Below are 16,798 nucleotides of genomic sequence, written 5' to 3' on the forward strand. Positions count from 1 at the left end.
GGGTAAACTCCCGTTTCTGATATAAATCACCTTTTGACCTTAAACCACAGGAAAACAGGGAACGGTCAGTGCTTTCCCTAAAGACTTGTTATTTAATCTAAATCAGGTAGAGATACAGACTAGCATTTTAGGGATTAGAGATTCAATCCCAGTGTCAGTCAAGTCGCCCTTGAAAGGAGGGGGTTTGTTGTTGTTTGTTTGTTTTGAGCGGGGTTAACAGCTTTTTAGTTTTCAGTTGCAATTTTATTTAAGGTCTTGTTTCTCTTTTTTGTTCACCAACTAATTTTTAGCAAAGTCGCAGCTGAGAAGCCCTGAAGTTTGTGTCAACTGTCACACAGAAACCTCACTTAAAGGGGGAAAAAAAAAAAGCACCCCCTCCGTACACCCCCAAATTGCACGGATAAAATTAGCGAAGAGGAGCTTCACACCTCGTGAGTATTGATAAGCCGTGTGGAACAGGAATTCTGAAAATAGAGCTCTCTGGAGGGATGACTAAATAGCAGCGTTTCAAACCGTTTTTGCCATTGCGCAGTCACCTTTTCCTGGTCCGCCAAAAAGAAAAGCAAGCCTCCCCCATCAACAGCGCCAACTTCCCTCACGGAGGTGCATTTAACACACCTTCATGAACAACCTGATCTAGTGGGTGGCATCCCTGCCCACGGCAGGAGGGTTGGAACTGGGTGATCTTTAAGGTCCCTTCCAACCCGAGCCATTTTATTCTCTGATTTGTGTGCCCACTGTGGAGCAGAAAAGTATTTCCTTGCCCTGCAAGAAAGGACGGGCTCCCTTTTTTGTCTTAGGAACCATACGTAACCTTCCAACGCTTCGTGGCAAAGCGTATGGGCTAATCCAGGGATCTGCACTAACTTTCTAAGGGATGGACATTAAAATATAGGTAAAAAGAGAAAGTTGAGCTCTATATATCTAGTGGGAGAGCCACAGAGCAGTGCTTTCTGCCGGGGCCACCAGCCCCAGCACACCACCGCTCCTAGGGATGCTACCTGCAGCCTCCGTGCCGAGAGCCAAGAGGAGACGGTCTTCATGGGATGCAAATCACGGAAACTAGAATTGCTTGGGAAAACCTTATCATAATGCTGATTTTATGGATACCCTGTTTTCCACCCTCTAAATGTATATATGTACACATACACACTCCTCAGCAAAAATTTGAATTAAATGTTTAGCTTTGATTCAGGATTAATTTGGGGTTTGCTGGGGCTGCCTATTGCACTGGCTCACAGCAGCTGTGTTTGAACAGCCCTCTGTCCCCATTAACGTGGAAAACACTCCCCCCCAAAAGTTCAGTTTTAGTGATACCATACACCATTTTTGTCTAAATTTCAGTTCAATGGGGAGACATGCAACTTTGAAAAGAAATAATTCTCTCAAAACACATAGTATTTACAGCATATACATACAGTCCCCCAAACTGATTTATGGAACATCAAGATTTCAGGACGTAGGGCAAAATCCTTGTTCACATAGGTTTCCAAGTCATCCTTCAGCGCGTATCGTTTTTCTACCAACCTCCACGGACAGTGATATGTTAGACTCCTGCTTTCACATTCACAAAGAGAATCTTTTCTCACTTCTTCTGAAATGTATGGTCTGCAGTGCAAGGAGGAGCCCTCTGTTTTGTCCTGAAAACAAGGTTTGTCGAGATACAAGCAGCCAGCCTGAGGCCAGGAGATGCAACAGAAGCCTCATCCACCAGGTCACAGACAAAAGTTGGTCGCAGCTCCGTGACACACCTTGTTCTCCCTCCCTGCAAAGAAGATCCCTCTGCCCAGGGTAGCACAGTCTCACAAAACAAAGAACAAACATTGTGCAAGTAGTAGCAGGAGGTTTATAAAGCAATCTCTCTCCCCTCCAGACTCTGAGATTAAAGACCACTCAAATCCCCTACACCAACTCAGCAGCCGTGCTCATGTTATACAACAATTCAAGAGCACTGAATTAAGAGGACGTAGCTACACTCAAGACCTCCTCATGGCACACGTCGGCAGGATCTAGTGAAACATTACAGCCGAAAGGCTCCAAAATGAGGAGCGAAGCCCCAACACACCAGGTGTTGCAGAAGCAGAATGTGTTTTGGCACACCAGCACCCTGCTGGATGCACGACTGACTGAACTGTTTAACATCTTCGTCTGTTCTGACATCCTCTGACAGCTTTGTTGGTGACACGGACAGTGGGATCGAGTGTACTCTCAGCACGTTTGCTGATGACACCAAGCTGTGTGGGAAGGGCTGCCGCCCAGAGGGGCCTGGGCAGGCCTGAGAGAACCTCATGAGGCTCAACAAGGCCAAGTGCAAGGTCCTGCACCTGGCCCGGGGCAATCCCAAACCCAAACACGGGCTGTGCAGAGAATAGATTGAGTGCAGCCCTGAGGAGAAGGGCCTGGGGGTGGTGGTGGATGAGAAGCTCGACATGAGCTGGCCACAACGCGTGCTTGCAGCCCAGAAAGCTACCCATGTCCTGGGCTGCATCAACAGCAGCGTGGGCAGCAGGGCGAGGGAGGGGATTGTCCCCCTCTGCTCTGCTCTCGTCAGACCCCACCTAAGTATTGCGTTCAGGTCAGGGGCCCCAGCACAAGAAGGATGTGGAAGTATTGGAATGAGTCCAGAGGAGGCCACAAAAATAATCAAGGGACTGGAGCACCTCTGCTGTGTGGACAGGCTGAGGGTGTTGAGTGACAGGACAAGGAGTAATGATTTTAAACCAAAAAGGGTAGGTTTAGATTAGATATTGGGAAGAAATTCTTCACTCTGAGGGCGGCAAGGCCCAGGCCCAGGCTGCCCATAGGAGCTGTGGCTGCCCCATCCCTGGCAGTGCCCAAGGCCAGGCTGGATGGGGCTGGGGGCAGCCTGGGCTGGGGGCAGGGGTCCCTGCCCATGGCAGGGGCTGGGAGGTCCCTGCCGACCCAAACCATGCTGTGATTCTGTGAAACATACAGCCTGTGTTATGCAAGAGGTTAAACCAGACCATCTTAACAGTCTCCCTGGTCTGACACTGATAGCAGCAACAAGATAAGATACAGTGGAATAAAATCATTGAATTTAATACTCTCCTGATAGAAGTGTGGCTTTTGGAACCGCCCTCATTTTCTTTAAAGATGAAATGTGACCAGCCAAGCGGCAGCCAGCCGGGTATCTGAGATCAACCTGCAGCTACGTGGAAAGTGCCTGAAACAGAAAATAATCTCTGACCTAGAAAACCGAAAGCAAACTGGTGCCTTAATGCCTGACCGCAGACGAGCCTGCCCGAGACCAGATGACAGAGCAGCTCCCGACAGCAGCCCCACCTGACGGGACGTGCTTCCTCTCGATGTCCCACGGCCATGCATCGTGGAGGGGCCTCGTGCTGGCTCCTGGCACTCGGGGCACTGGAAGCTGCAGTGCTGCTGAGAGCAGACGACGACCACGCACCGCGGTGATACATCGCTGAGCCGCTCGCTAAACCGAGGCCCCGGGGCCAACCTCTGCGATCCCCGCGGCACGGCTCCCGGTGCTCCCGTCCCTGCTTTACACCTTTAGTAGCGCCTTCATGCTCAGCGCTGCAGCTACAGAAACAGCCCGCGCTTCAGGACAGCCCTACCGACCCAGCAAGCGACCGCGGCCACGTTTGGGCACGAGGAAACGTGCCCGCACCAATCTGAAGCCGGCCACCCACAAACGAGAAGCGTGGTACCCCACTTCTTCCCCCAGAGGAGGAACTCCTAACACAAGCCCTCGTTCAATCTCTTCAGTCAGTGAAGAGCATCTATCGCTAGCATGCACTTCCCCAGCACGAGCAGATTTCTCACTACGCTCTGCATTTAATGACATCTGAGCACTTCAGAAGGACGCAGCTGGCAAGGGCCTGGCCGTGCAGCCGCAGAAGGGACACCCCTATCCAGCAGAGCTGCACCCGTGGGATCCAGCAACACACATACTGTGCACCCACCAAGCTTTGCTTCTCATTTCTTTCCTTTCTTTTCTTCCCAGCATCAACCGTGGCTGCTTAAAGACAAAAACCGTGTTTTTAGAGAGAAGCAGGAGCCACAGTGTAATTCTTGGCAGAATTACTAAAGCCAAAAACAGGCCGTGCAGTCAGTTTGGGTCAACGGTGAAGCCAATGCTGGAGAGGCTCAGAGAAAAAAATCATCAGTGCGAAAATATGACACAAAGGAGGAGCTGTGTATGAAATGTGAGATAAGCGATAAGGGAATGTGATCATCTGCATGTACTTGACAGTGATATTCAGAGAGCACTACATGATATTAAAAGAGAGGGTGCTTCTACAGAGAAAAGTTTCTGTTTGGTACAGGATGGTTTCCTTTAGGAAACAGCATACTGTCTGCAAGGTCTAGTATCAGAGCAGCACACACACCACAGTGGGAGAAGTCCTGCTACGCTGGGAGAAGCACAGATTTTTGGCACGTGGAGCACTGAGAATGCTGCAAAGGTGCTGACCCCCAAATAACCAAACCGGTGGCGTGCAGCGCAGTGAGCAGCCCACACGGTGCAACAGCGTAAGGTCGGCACGCGTAGCTGTAAACGGTAATCATGCTCCCCACTCCGGTGCTTTCATCCCCAGAGAACAACTGGAAGAAAAACACGGACTTTTTGGCTCTTTCAGAGGTAAATTGGCAAAGTTTTAGCTAACTGGGAGAGGAGTACGTGCTTATCAGTCGTGAAACCTCTAATCACCGCTCTCTTCTAGTTCAAGCAAATGGAAGATGGCACATTTCTCTGTAACACAAACCATGGGTAGGATTGACTGTTCGAGCTTACTAACCCCCTTCATATCTGTAAGAAAGCAGGAATTTGGCCAAGAGCTAAGCCTATACTTTAACTTCTGTTGAACTTTACAGACATACCTAAGAGAAAACAAGCTCTGGAGGATTTTGGCAAGTGAGCTGGAAACGAGCAGGTACGGAGCGATGAGTTCAGCTACGGTTTCATTACGCTCTCGTTGTGAAATGCAGCACTTTGGCAGCACGGCTCAGCACAGGACCGCGGAGGACTTTTCTCAGTAATTCAAACCACTTACACCGTGGCCCATGCCTGAACTTGCTCAGATCGCTCAGCTCCGTGCGACTTCAAAGGGAGCTGCGAGGGATCTGTTTCCCACAGGAGGGGCCCCAGTCAATCATCTTATACACACCTTCTCCCCAAAAGAACTGCATTAACATCACTCCAGACAACTAGGCAGGTGTTAGTAACTCCCCCTCTCCCCTACCTGTGTTAAAACAAAAAAACAAAAGCTAGTTCAGTAGCAAACGAGCGAACAGATGCAGAGAGACCAAAACAGGACTCGTTAATCATATGCCTTCACACACATCATAAAAACTGGTCGTGCGTGATTCATCAATGGAAGAGGTTTGGAAAACAATTTCAGAAGGAGGGTAATCTCTCAGGCAACGTATCAACACCCAACTGAAGCATCCGCTGAACTCGAAGAGCAGGTATAGTCAGTCAGCCTCGCAAAGAGCCTGGCATGCCTCTCCGAAAAACCTCCCCGCGGATGGGAAGAGGCAAACGCCAAGGGTGGCTGCCTGCCTGCAAGCCTCTGAAACGGGGAGCTGCGTAAATGTGAGTCAGATGGACCCCCGGGATAAAAAGGCATCTTCAGCACTGCCTCTGGCATGAGCGGTAATTCCTGTAAACTTAAATGTTTTGTCCCCTCCCCACAACAGATAATCCAGGCTGGGAAGCCTGAGCTCAAGTACGCTGAAATCAATGGAGCTCTTTTTATTGTCTTTGGATCAGACACGAAAGACAAGTCGTTTACCCTGGAGCCCAGAACATCCTTTCTCCCATTGCTGCCCCGTCCTTTCTTCCCCGCAGGCACAGTTAGTCAGCATCCTAGAAGTACAACCTTCTTTCTGAGCCATGTCAGTGCTGACGTGGCTTCAAAAACAGAACAAGCCAGACACTTGCAGTGAATAAAGCAAATATAAAAGCTACCTGGGGACTTAATTAGCTTAATTAAACAAGTAGCTGTATCTTTTGACTTCCTACACAATTTTTACATTTAATTAACAGAACTGCATATATAATCAGTCATTTGTAGAGGCAATTCCCAAGGCTCTGTTCAGTCGTGAAGCTGAAAGTCTCGAAGAGTCTGGGTTAGTCCAAAGCTGTTTTTTCACATGCCTCTAGTTACTTCTTTTCTTTTTTCTTGTTTAAGCTCCTACCAAGTCATGCTTCTGGAATGTCAGCTCTTTCTGCATTTTAATAACATAGCCTCCTGAGCTATCCTCCTGAGCCTCCACCTGAGCAGGCTTCAGTTGGACGGGTCAAGTAGCAACTTTCTCAGCCAAATACACATCGGGATTAATCAGGCCCTCTTGGATGTTTTGAGCCTGACAGACACCTGCACATCAAGTGAAACACCTCCAAAAACTCCCTAGAGCTCTCTAATAGAAAGAGGATTTTACATTTCCAGACCGACAGCAGATTAAGGTACGTTTCCTAAAAAAGCACCGCATGCATTAGGATTGAAATCAGGGTGCCTAAAAAGCCCGGGGTGCCAAATGTCTTCTCACTGCCGCCAAGTGCTTAGGGCACTCGTTTCCACCCAGGTGCCAAGGGCACCCACGGGTAGTTTCTGCGTGCGCAGGGGACCTTAAGTGACACCACTTGGCGCAAAGCAGTGCCCCTAGCTCCCATCCTACCCAAGCTACAAATCTGAAGCTGTCTGACAGCAGCATCTCCCTGCTCCTACCAGGATTCACTTTTGACACCAGGTCTCCGGGGGCTGCCCGTTGCCCCTGGCGAGCAGAAACCTGGGCTTCTACATCCCTCCTGTGACTGCAACTGTCCGAGTTTCAGTGGGGAAAAGAAACTCTCCCAGTGACTGCTACTGCCGTGTGTTGGACGCTCTGGAGGTAAACCCGCAAATGGGTGGAAAGTTTGTCTCGCTCCTAACTCCTACAACCAGTTATTCCAGCTATTACTGTAATATTGTCATTCTAATTTTTTGTTCCAGGACACCTGTTTAAAATATTACTTTTGTTTTCAGTCAGGCTGCGTAATTATAAGCTGAGTCCCAGCCACGAACAATCACGGATAACTAACCACTCTTAGCTAATCCCGGACTCTTTAATCAATTTTAGCCTGGTTTCACTCGAGATTCCCCATCTCAACAGGAGATCTGCTCAGAAGAGGAAGGGCTGCAAGGCGACTTATCCTTTCCCATGAAGACTCCTGCCAAGAAAACCCGCTTGGAGGGCTACAAATAAAATATAGACAAAAAAGGAGGTTTCAAACTTTAAGAAAAAAATAAAGATTTTCAGAGGCATGAGCCAAAGCCTGCTCCTACTGGAGGTACACCACCTTATATTGCTTTTGAGAAGCCCTACCTCTAAAACAAGGCAATGAAGGACTTCTCATTAATTATAGTAGTTATGATCATTAATGAATGATTTATTAATGGTTGCAGATGGGTGCTTTTTACGATATTTGGGAAAAAAAAGCACTCATAAAATTAAGAATGAGAGACAGACAATTGGTTGAAGAACTAAATAATATTTTTGTTCTCCCTACACTTTTAAAGAAGACAACAGCTACTCTCCGGAGGGATTTCAGATCTTCCTGAGTTATACGGTGGGCCGATGGAGGAATGGGGAGGGTTCAACAGTACTGAAGCTTGTCCAGGACAAAGTATTGTCCCCAACACCACCTTCTCTCTGAACAAAAACCTGTTCTTTCAGAAATTTAAGTCAAACTCAAAGCAACTTGGGGAAAATAATCTGGCAAAGTCACATATACATGACTGAATTCTGCTACAGAGGAGGTCTCCCATCCCCAACCCCCAAGTAAGCGCAGGGATAGAAATCCCGGGGATGGCAGGTGGGCTGAGGAGGCGGCGCAGATGACCGGACCCTACCACGAGGGCCCCGTTTGTGAGGGCCCAGCGCAGACCACGCGTGGGACGGCTCTGCACATCTACCCGCAACCAGCGGCGCAGGTGCTGAAGCTCCCACCTCGAGGCCTTTGTTCTCGAGTCAGCGGGTGTTTTGTCAACCCTGCCGAAGCGGGCCCGCGGGAGGAAGGTGGTCTGCTTGCTGCTGCCAGCTCGCTCTCGGCTGCCTCGGAAGCGGGGCGCGCAGCCCGAGCACACCACAGACGATCAGCGGGGCGCAGCCAGGCGAAGGCGAGCGGCTTCCTGCCCCCAGCACAGAGTTGTGAGGGGGGCGAGCCCGAGAGCTGCACTGCTTCCACACAGAGCCAGCGGGCGAGCAGCACAAGGCCAAGGCTTCCCCGTTTTGGAGAAGCTGCGGGGGGCAGAGGGGAGCGAGGAGGCCCAAAGCCCGCTTGGAGCCAGGGGCGCAGTGGGGAGACACCGAGTCAAGGGCCACCCTGCTCCGCTTCCACACCTGGCAGGCCAGCGGCAGCTCGATGGCCCTAGGGACCGTCAGCCGAGCATGTGGAAGGCTTAGGAAGTGAGCAGAGGTGGGCACGGGTTGCTCTGTGCCAGCTCCGAGCATCCTCACAAGCCAGCTGATCTTAGAGGAGGGCGGCAGGAAGGCAGCACCCCAGGCAGGCCCACAGGACACCCCCGGGCCTCTTTCCCCCGCGGGTTGCATGGCTGTAGCCCACATGAAACAAAAATCACACAGGCAGGACATATTTTGCCTTTCCCTATCACGCATGTGTACAAGCAGAGGCTTAGCTCTTCTGCACGAAGTAATAAACATAGATCTTGCTTGGTAATACCAAACCAAATACCACCACATCCATCCATCACTGGATCCTCCTCCCAACTATTATTGCCCTCTTCCTAAAGCTATTATTATTTTTTTAAAAGGGCTTAGGGAAAACACAGATTACTTTCATTTCCTACAAGGAAGATGCTGACAACAATGCAGGACCACTAACTTAAAGGGTGGCAATATAGGGCTTTATTTCAGCTGCTTGAAAACTCAGTTACAGTAAGTATGGCCATAAACACACCTGGTAGCTGCTGACTATCGGCTTTACACATGCAACGTATGGAAATCTGCCTACAAGCAACCATATGCAATTGCAGGTAAAATAGGCTGAAAGTAGGACAAGATCTCCGTTCTTGGTAGGACTTAGGACCTTTGACAAAAAAAAAACAAAAACAACAACAAAAAAACACAAAAACAAAACCCCTCCAATTTCCACTCAATGAACAGTAACAACAAATCAATAGACCTCAACAGCCAGTTGCTTAGCAAAGGAATCAAAATTATTACCAATGAAGTAAAAATCCTTCAATAGCCACAGAGCCACCGAGGCACCACGTTAGCTGTTGCGCTTCGGACACATTACTTGCAAAGGGACGATGATGACAACTCAAAGTTTAGGTCTCTGAGTACCCAACGCACAAAGTACTGTTTTCTATCCCCAAGTTCCGGAGAGGATCAAACACATTTTCCATCATCTTTATTAACTCAATATAATTTGGCAGAAAACCCAGGAAACTGTGCCAGTTTTGCTGCCCACGGTAATAGAGAAATAAATCAGTGACGGGTGCCAAGCAGGCACGTTGGTGGCACTTCCCGTTTGGAAACGGACCAAGGGCTGCAGCAACGAGTCGGTGAGCGGAGTTTCCTCAAAATACAAACATCACTGACACAGCTCCTCACTGACAGAGCGTCCCTTGACAAGGAGATGGCAGCTGAGTGTGAGTGTGTGAGCCCAGGAACCAGACAGCCCACAGAGAGACTTGGGTTTTGCCTGGAGAGAAGCAGAAGAGGCACCAGAAGGAAACAGAAGGGGACAAACAAAAAGACTGGGCTCTCGGTCTCAAGGAGAAGTCTTCCAAGGCACTGCACTCACCTGCAGTTTTAATTAACCTTATTAACAAATCTAAGCTGGCCTATGAATGATTCATTATTTTAAGTTAAGCAGCAAAGTCTGCGTCATGGTCTGAGGTTCTCTGTTCAAGGCATTCTCGCTGGTCACCTCGGGACTGCCAGCCACATGGCTACAGCAGGAAAGTGCTGAGTAACTTGAGGGAAATCCATGGATTGTACAATGCAGAACGGGGCCCTCAATATCCTGTTAATGAATCTAACCCAAGGCATGGTGGACACCTAAGAACAGCTGCAAAACTCTGCAAAGAATCCATTTGCAGTTGTCTTCCCAGGGACTTACTCATTTACATACTTATTTTATTCTCCAATATCTAATGCTGGAAAATATTTTCTTGTTCTTCACAGGTTTTATTGCATTGTCTCGAACTTCTGTGGAATTCTTCTCATTCAAGTCCCCATTAGGTGTGTCACCATTTCTACAGCATCTTCTTACTAAACACAATTCACTTTGGTGCACTGCTGCTTTCCCATTTTTGCCCAGTAGCAGCAGCTTCAAAGGATCCCCAAGTGCAATTAGATAAATATCTCACTGCCTAAAGCCTGAATGCAGGAAGCTGGGCTTCCGCGATGCAGGGATTCAAACATCAGCCAAAAAACTCTGCAAAGGGCTTGATTTGCAGGTACCTGCCCACTCTTTCCCTCAGACAGCAAGCATTTCTGAGGAGATCTGTATTAGTGGAAGGCCTTGCAATACCTCACTGTCGGGCTGGCAAATGTGTTGGCTGAATGCAGAGCCAACAGCTATCTGTCCTGATCATCACTCACCTCAGCTCAACTTCCAGAGCTGCTGTAAGACCACACTGGCAACACTTAAAACCCCAAAGGTGGATGGTGGGGAACCTCTGCACCAGAAGAGGTTCTTGCCTGCTTGCTTTCACTCGGGGAAGCTTCCTGCTCAGGCTGCCATTCCCCTGCTGCAGCCCTGGCGCTGCCCACCTACAGGCAGGGTGCGAGAGGAAAAGGAGCTGCACACACGAGATAACTCTCCACCTTTTCACCCAAAGACCTCAAAGCCCCTTGAGGTGCTGGGGGAAACCTTACACCGTTACAGACAAGGAAAGCCATGTCTGGGGACTGCAGGAACAGAGCCAGGAACCTTCTGTGGGCTCCCAAAGCCTGATCTCGCACACTGCACAGCAGGCTCGCGGGCTTGCAGAACTGCAAGGAAGGCTCTGCAGTACCCATGCAAGCAACGCGCGTCTGGACTTCAGAGGTCCAGACGTCAACAAGAGCCAACTGCTCATTTTGTGAACGAGAAGCTGCCTTTCCCCACGGCACCAGAAGCCGTCATTCTTTTCTGTGACTGCAAAGCCTTGCTCTAAGTGCATTACTGGGGGTAAAAATAAGGACAACGGCACAAATAAAAAACCACCCTGTCAGTATCGCAATGAATTAGCTTACGTGCAGAATCGAGTTATCAGTAATACTTCTGACAAAATGCATGGTTTCCGACATCAGGTCTCAGCGGCACGCCAGTCTTTAGAACAGATCCCGTGATGGATATCCCCATGCAGAGCCCTAACTGCATTACGGATCCTTAGCGAGGGTACGAATAAGAGGGATTAGTTCCAGCAGCTTTTGAAACCTGGGTCCTGGTATGGGCTGCGACACCACGGAAAAGCGCAGCCACCTATGCTCTGACCATTCTTTCCCAATTTTGAATTAATCTCAGTGACTTCCTCCCTCCTCATCTGGCAGTTTCTTCACACTGAAACAATTATGAACTAGCTTTTACATCCAGCTAATATTAATCCACCACACCTCCTTTCACATTCCATGTTGCAAGTCGATTAATAAAATGATTTGAGAGAGAAGAAATGAAAACAAGCTAACGAATATGGGTGGTGTCTTACAGGAGAGAATCTACTCAGGGCACAGGGAAAGCTGGAGGAGAAGGTTAAAAGTAGTTTAGACTGCACACTAACTCCTCTCCCATTCCTTACCACTGCTCATGGGATCGTTTAACATCCCTTGGTACAACACATCCCAGAACATCATGTAAAAGCAGTAGCAATTTTTAGCCACATAACCAATTAGACATTTCTGAAGGTACAAAAAAGGAGTGCCAAGGCATGCACTCCCCCAGCATTCCTGAAGGTATGATGCTCACTCCTGGTGTCCAGATGTTACTGCTCGTGCCTGCGCTCTAATCCCACGACATCCAGCGCTGGGAGTCATCGGCAAGTCCTCATGGAGCACGAAGAATGTAGGTTGGGATCCAGAAGGCAGCTGGCAACACCCCGACAGGACAAGCCATTGCCAGCATTTGCTTTGTCAAGTTAGCTCGTGCCCTGTTTGTATCGTGTTTTTTCTTTGCGCGTTTGTTTTTCTGTTTGTTTAGTGGTTTGGGGTTTTTCGGGGGGGGGGGCAGGGTCAGGGAGGTACAATAACATATTTCTGTACAAGAGTGGCTAAAAGAAGGGTGCATAGATGAGGCTCTTCATAGCGAAGGACTGGCTCGTATATTTGTACAGAACGAATTAGGAAAAAAAGGAATTAAAATCCTGAAGCCAAGCACTGCAGTAAGAGACAGACTGTTCAGGACCAGGCAATTTTTAGTCCCATCAAGTCTGTGACTACAGTTTTCCTCATCTACCTCATGAGGGAGATGATCTCAGCACGCACTTGTGACCGTACAGTCATAGCTGTGACTCCGGCAACCGGGCTGAAACAGGAAGGAGCTGAGAAGCACCAGCCCCCAGCCTTCTGCAGGCCACTGGGTGGGTGACGAGGTGCAGCATCACTGTGGGAAACGCTGTTCAGCTGACCCAGCCATCTGCCTCCATCTGAAGGAGGATGCACTTTTGGGTTTCGCGTGCAACTGCGAGCTGACAGGCAGCATGTCAGCATCTAACGACAGCGCGTTGTCACGTATTTCCCCTTATTAATATTTCTTTTTCCCTTTCTAAAGCATGGTTTCGAGATGAGAAAGCGTTTCGCAGTGTGACCAAGATGTGCCTTGGATTAAAGGAGATTACAGAGGGAGCGGGGAAGGGAAACCCAGAAAGGGTCTATAAAGGAAAAAGGTCAGAACACAGTTTGTAGCGGTTTTGCTCAGATGTCCATCAAAAACACAACTCGGTGCTGACCACGCTCCCATCCGAAGCTCAGCATTGCCGAGATGTAACACAACCTGCAGAGCTGCAGACAAATGTTCTCCTCTCCAAACTGAGCTTTTGATGGGGGTCACTGGGAGTCCAAGCACACGGCAAACCTAGGTAAGCCAGAAACAGGACAGGCTGTTATGAAGCCATCCTATTTAGGACAATTGCTGTCATGTTCCCTCCTTAATAAATGTTTAGTTTCTTTGCGAACAGAAGGCCTGGTATTTTATCCATGGCACAGCCAGTGATGCATGTGCTTTATATTACAAATACACATGCTTTTAACTCCAGCCCACTAGCTAATATTTTTAAAAGTATAAATTCCCCTCTGGAGAAAAGTACTTCCCTACCTGGGTGGCACTGCTAATGTGGACCTTATGCTCCTCTTCCCACTGACAAAGAGCCCTTGCTGAGGAGGGGGCACCCTACCTTAATTCCCAAAGCAAAATTTTATTCACTCCAGGAAAAGCCACATCAATTTTAGTTCTATAACCTTAACCAGAGAGCTTTCACCAGCTGAGGACAGAAATCCCCCAGACAGCATTTATCTTCTTTCAAAATAAAACCAAACAACTTGCCTTCTTTAAGGCTTACCAAGCCCTGTAATATAAAGCTAGGAAGCCAGTCAAACAGTTCCTCGCCTCTGTACAAGCAGCACGCCTGGTAATGACCTTGTGGGGGAAGAAAATGAAAGAGATACAGTCCTAATAACTGCCGCACATCCAGCGAAGTGAACCATTGCAGATGAAATCCCCTAAGAAAGGGGATAAACTACCTAAAGCTATCCAGCTAATGTGCGTGGTATTAAAAGAGCCATAGATAAGATTACAGAAGTGAAGAGTTAGATCCTTAGTGGGGAAATCCTCAACCAGCTGAACTGGAGCTGCTGAGTAGACCTTGCTGTGGCTGCACCGTGAGTTTCGGCTTCGTATGACTCTGAGGATTCCTCTTGCAGCCCTTAAAATGTCTGTGACATTACCACACACAGTAATACGAAGCACTAGAGTGGTTTGGATAGGGAGATACAAAGTCTGAACAAGTAATGACCCACTGGAAAATTCATAGCAATAGACGGAAAGATCTGGTGCCCTTCAGACACCTACACCTTCTGCCTGTGGCTTCGGAGCAGCCACAACACTGTCTATTGTAAAGAGCACTGTTCCTGTGGAAACAGTTGCTTACTATATTTCAAGAGATGGAATAAAAAATACTATAGATGTATAGATTTTGGCAACTACCTATTTACTGGAGATATATATATATATTTAAAAAAAAAAAAAGTCCTGCTCTTATTGCTGATAGTCAATGAAACTACGAGGCACAGAGAGGGACTATTGTTGTGTGGCTGAAATAACTGAAAGAAAACAGATTTCTTTGCAAGTAAGATTTTATATGCCCAGAACTATTAATACAAGGAGGCTGCTTAGCCAACCTAGGAACTAAACCACGAAACTTATGTTGGGAAAACGCTGAGGACCTTTTCTGAGGTCAAGAAGATTCTTTCTGAACAATCTCCCAGGAGTCGAGCACAGGGGCTCCAAAGGTTGTTTAAAACCAGCAAACCTCAGGAAAATTTCTCTCACCTAATTTTCACATCCAGAACAGAAACGGGCACTTACAAGATGTTACAAAAATGGGAAGTGATATTGCTTAAAAAACAATGAATACTGCATACCCATTTCTGAGGCGAATATTTGCGGTAAGCTTATTTATATATAGAAATAAACCCACCGGCCTTGTATTAATCATGAGCAGACTTTTCTCTACGGAAAGGGAAATGACAAACTTGGAAGGAAGTGTCAGACGCCTTCTGAGATCACTTCCATATAAGCTAAAATGTGACGACTTGAAGGATCATTCCCTCTCTTTAAAGAAAACCACCCAGACCCTACAATTTTATTCTTGACAAAAATCAGAAGAGTAATTCTAAAATGAATCACCCGACGATTACAAATGCAGACTTAGTTCTCAGTTCTAAGGTTCTTCTAAAATTCTGAACTTCTGAAGTTCTTAACCCTCAGACTTTTACCCAGCAGAGCCACAACCAGAGGGAACACAACCAGAGGGATTTCTGGTAGGCACAGCGCTAAGTGAGCACTGAAACGAGTACGTGCCGCGTCCTGTCTGCCTCTCACCGCGCACACATTTACAGGCACTTCTACACCACCAGAGTTAACACTTTTTTTTTTTTCTGCAAAGGTGCAGCAACTGCCCACCCAAGACAAGCTAAAAGGCATGGCTTTCAGCATGCATTAAATGGCAATGAGCAGAGGAGAGGGTTATATATTCTGATACTGTGTATGTCCAACAGCAGTAGCTAAATGCCGGGAAGAACATAGGATTGATTATGAACTGACAAATCATCAGCCAAGCTCTACAGTAGACACGAAATAAAGGGAAAAGCCATCTCGACATCAGCCTTTGATCAGAAGGAGATAACTGTACCCAGCCCCCCTTTCCTTCCGGACGTTAGCACTGCCCTGCATGGGCAGCAGAATGGACGCTGCCTTCACACATCCCCAAAACCACACTTCTCAGCCCATTACGTCAACTCACTCTGCTTTGACTGATGTTTTCTTCATCGCACTGGGCTGTGAAATTGGTAGGTGAGAAGCAGAGCCACAAGCAGGAAGCTCTCCACCTCTCCTGCGGCACAGGGGCTGCCCATGCGGCACAAGGGGACAAATCTGCTGGGCATCCTCTTCCATCTGCCCTGTGCCAGCTGCCACAAAGTCATGAGTCTGCTGAAAAAGGGCTCCATCGTGGCTGAACACGAAACCCATTCCTAAACTGGATGACTTTGTAAGCATTCACCCAAATGTTTCATCCTTAGCTAACGCAAGAACGTATTTTGTCTACAAGGTGCTGAAAGCCTTCCTATATATGCATTATACCCTGGATTTTTGATGCTTTACTCCTTCTTTTGTCTTCCCTACACCCTTTTGTCTTTCAAAGGCAGAGGACAGGGCCCTGCTGGCTGGGCTGACCAGCATGGTGAGCACTACGAACATGACACTTCTCCAGGCTCACTCCAGAAATTGTTTAGTGCGAGCTTACTAAGGAAGGTGAAGCACGTTCCTTCACAGATTCAAGAGGATGGGAGAAAACTTTCTGTTACCTTTACTGGCAAGACAGGATAAATGTTACTTTAGCTTATTATTTGAAAATGTGATCAGAATCAGTTACTATCATTAAGAACTGATGGGGTTATTTTCATAAGGGAAGACAGCTTACCCTAGCCTAAGTGGGTTTCTACCCATTTTTGCTCTACTCCAAACGAAGCACAGCTCAGTTGCTTGTACCGTAGCTACTAAACCACCACAATTACATCTCACTTCATTAAGAAGACTTAATAAAACAGCATTTTTCTTCCTGCAGGTCTGTAAGCTGCCACATCGTGAATCCCCTCCAGAAACAAGAGGCTGAAACTTCTAAGAAAGGGAAGGGCTGGTAATGGCCCGACAGACGGTGTCCTGTGAGTGACCCCCTCTCACAAGTCAGTCTTGTGGGAGCGATTCTTGCGGGTGCTCAAAGCTCCTCCTTTCGACTTTTTACTGTCATAAAGTAAACAGATAACGAAGTGCTAAGTTTAGGGCTCTATCTTGCAAAACGATGATAATCAGCAACACTCCTACAAAGCCCTGTTAGGAGATGGCTGAACACCCTACACATTTGACACCGCTGTAGATTTTGTATAAAAGAGCGTGTACCAACTTTGACAAGAAATCCCACCATAGATTTGGACCACACAGGAACATTTTCCTCACATGATTACATTTTCTTCCAGGCTTAGCAGCAAGCTGCCTTACAGAATAAATTGTCATTGAATATATTAATGTGAGATGCCTCAGTCTGCGAATGAC

At 47.8% G+C, this 16,798-nt stretch overlaps 1 protein-coding gene across 3 annotated transcripts in view; it reads right to left on the bottom strand.

Moving 5' to 3' along the window:
* PRKCH (protein kinase C eta) overlaps window positions 1–16,798 on the bottom strand; it is a 124,122-nt gene that overhangs the window by 89,369 nt on the left and 17,955 nt on the right. The gene's annotated exons all lie outside the window — the stretch shown is intronic.

The sequence above is a fragment of the Anser anser genome, assembly GCF_964211835.1.
Source record: "Anser anser genome assembly, chromosome: 5".
In the NCBI taxonomy this organism is placed as follows: Eukaryota; Metazoa; Chordata; class Aves; order Anseriformes; family Anatidae; genus Anser; species Anser anser.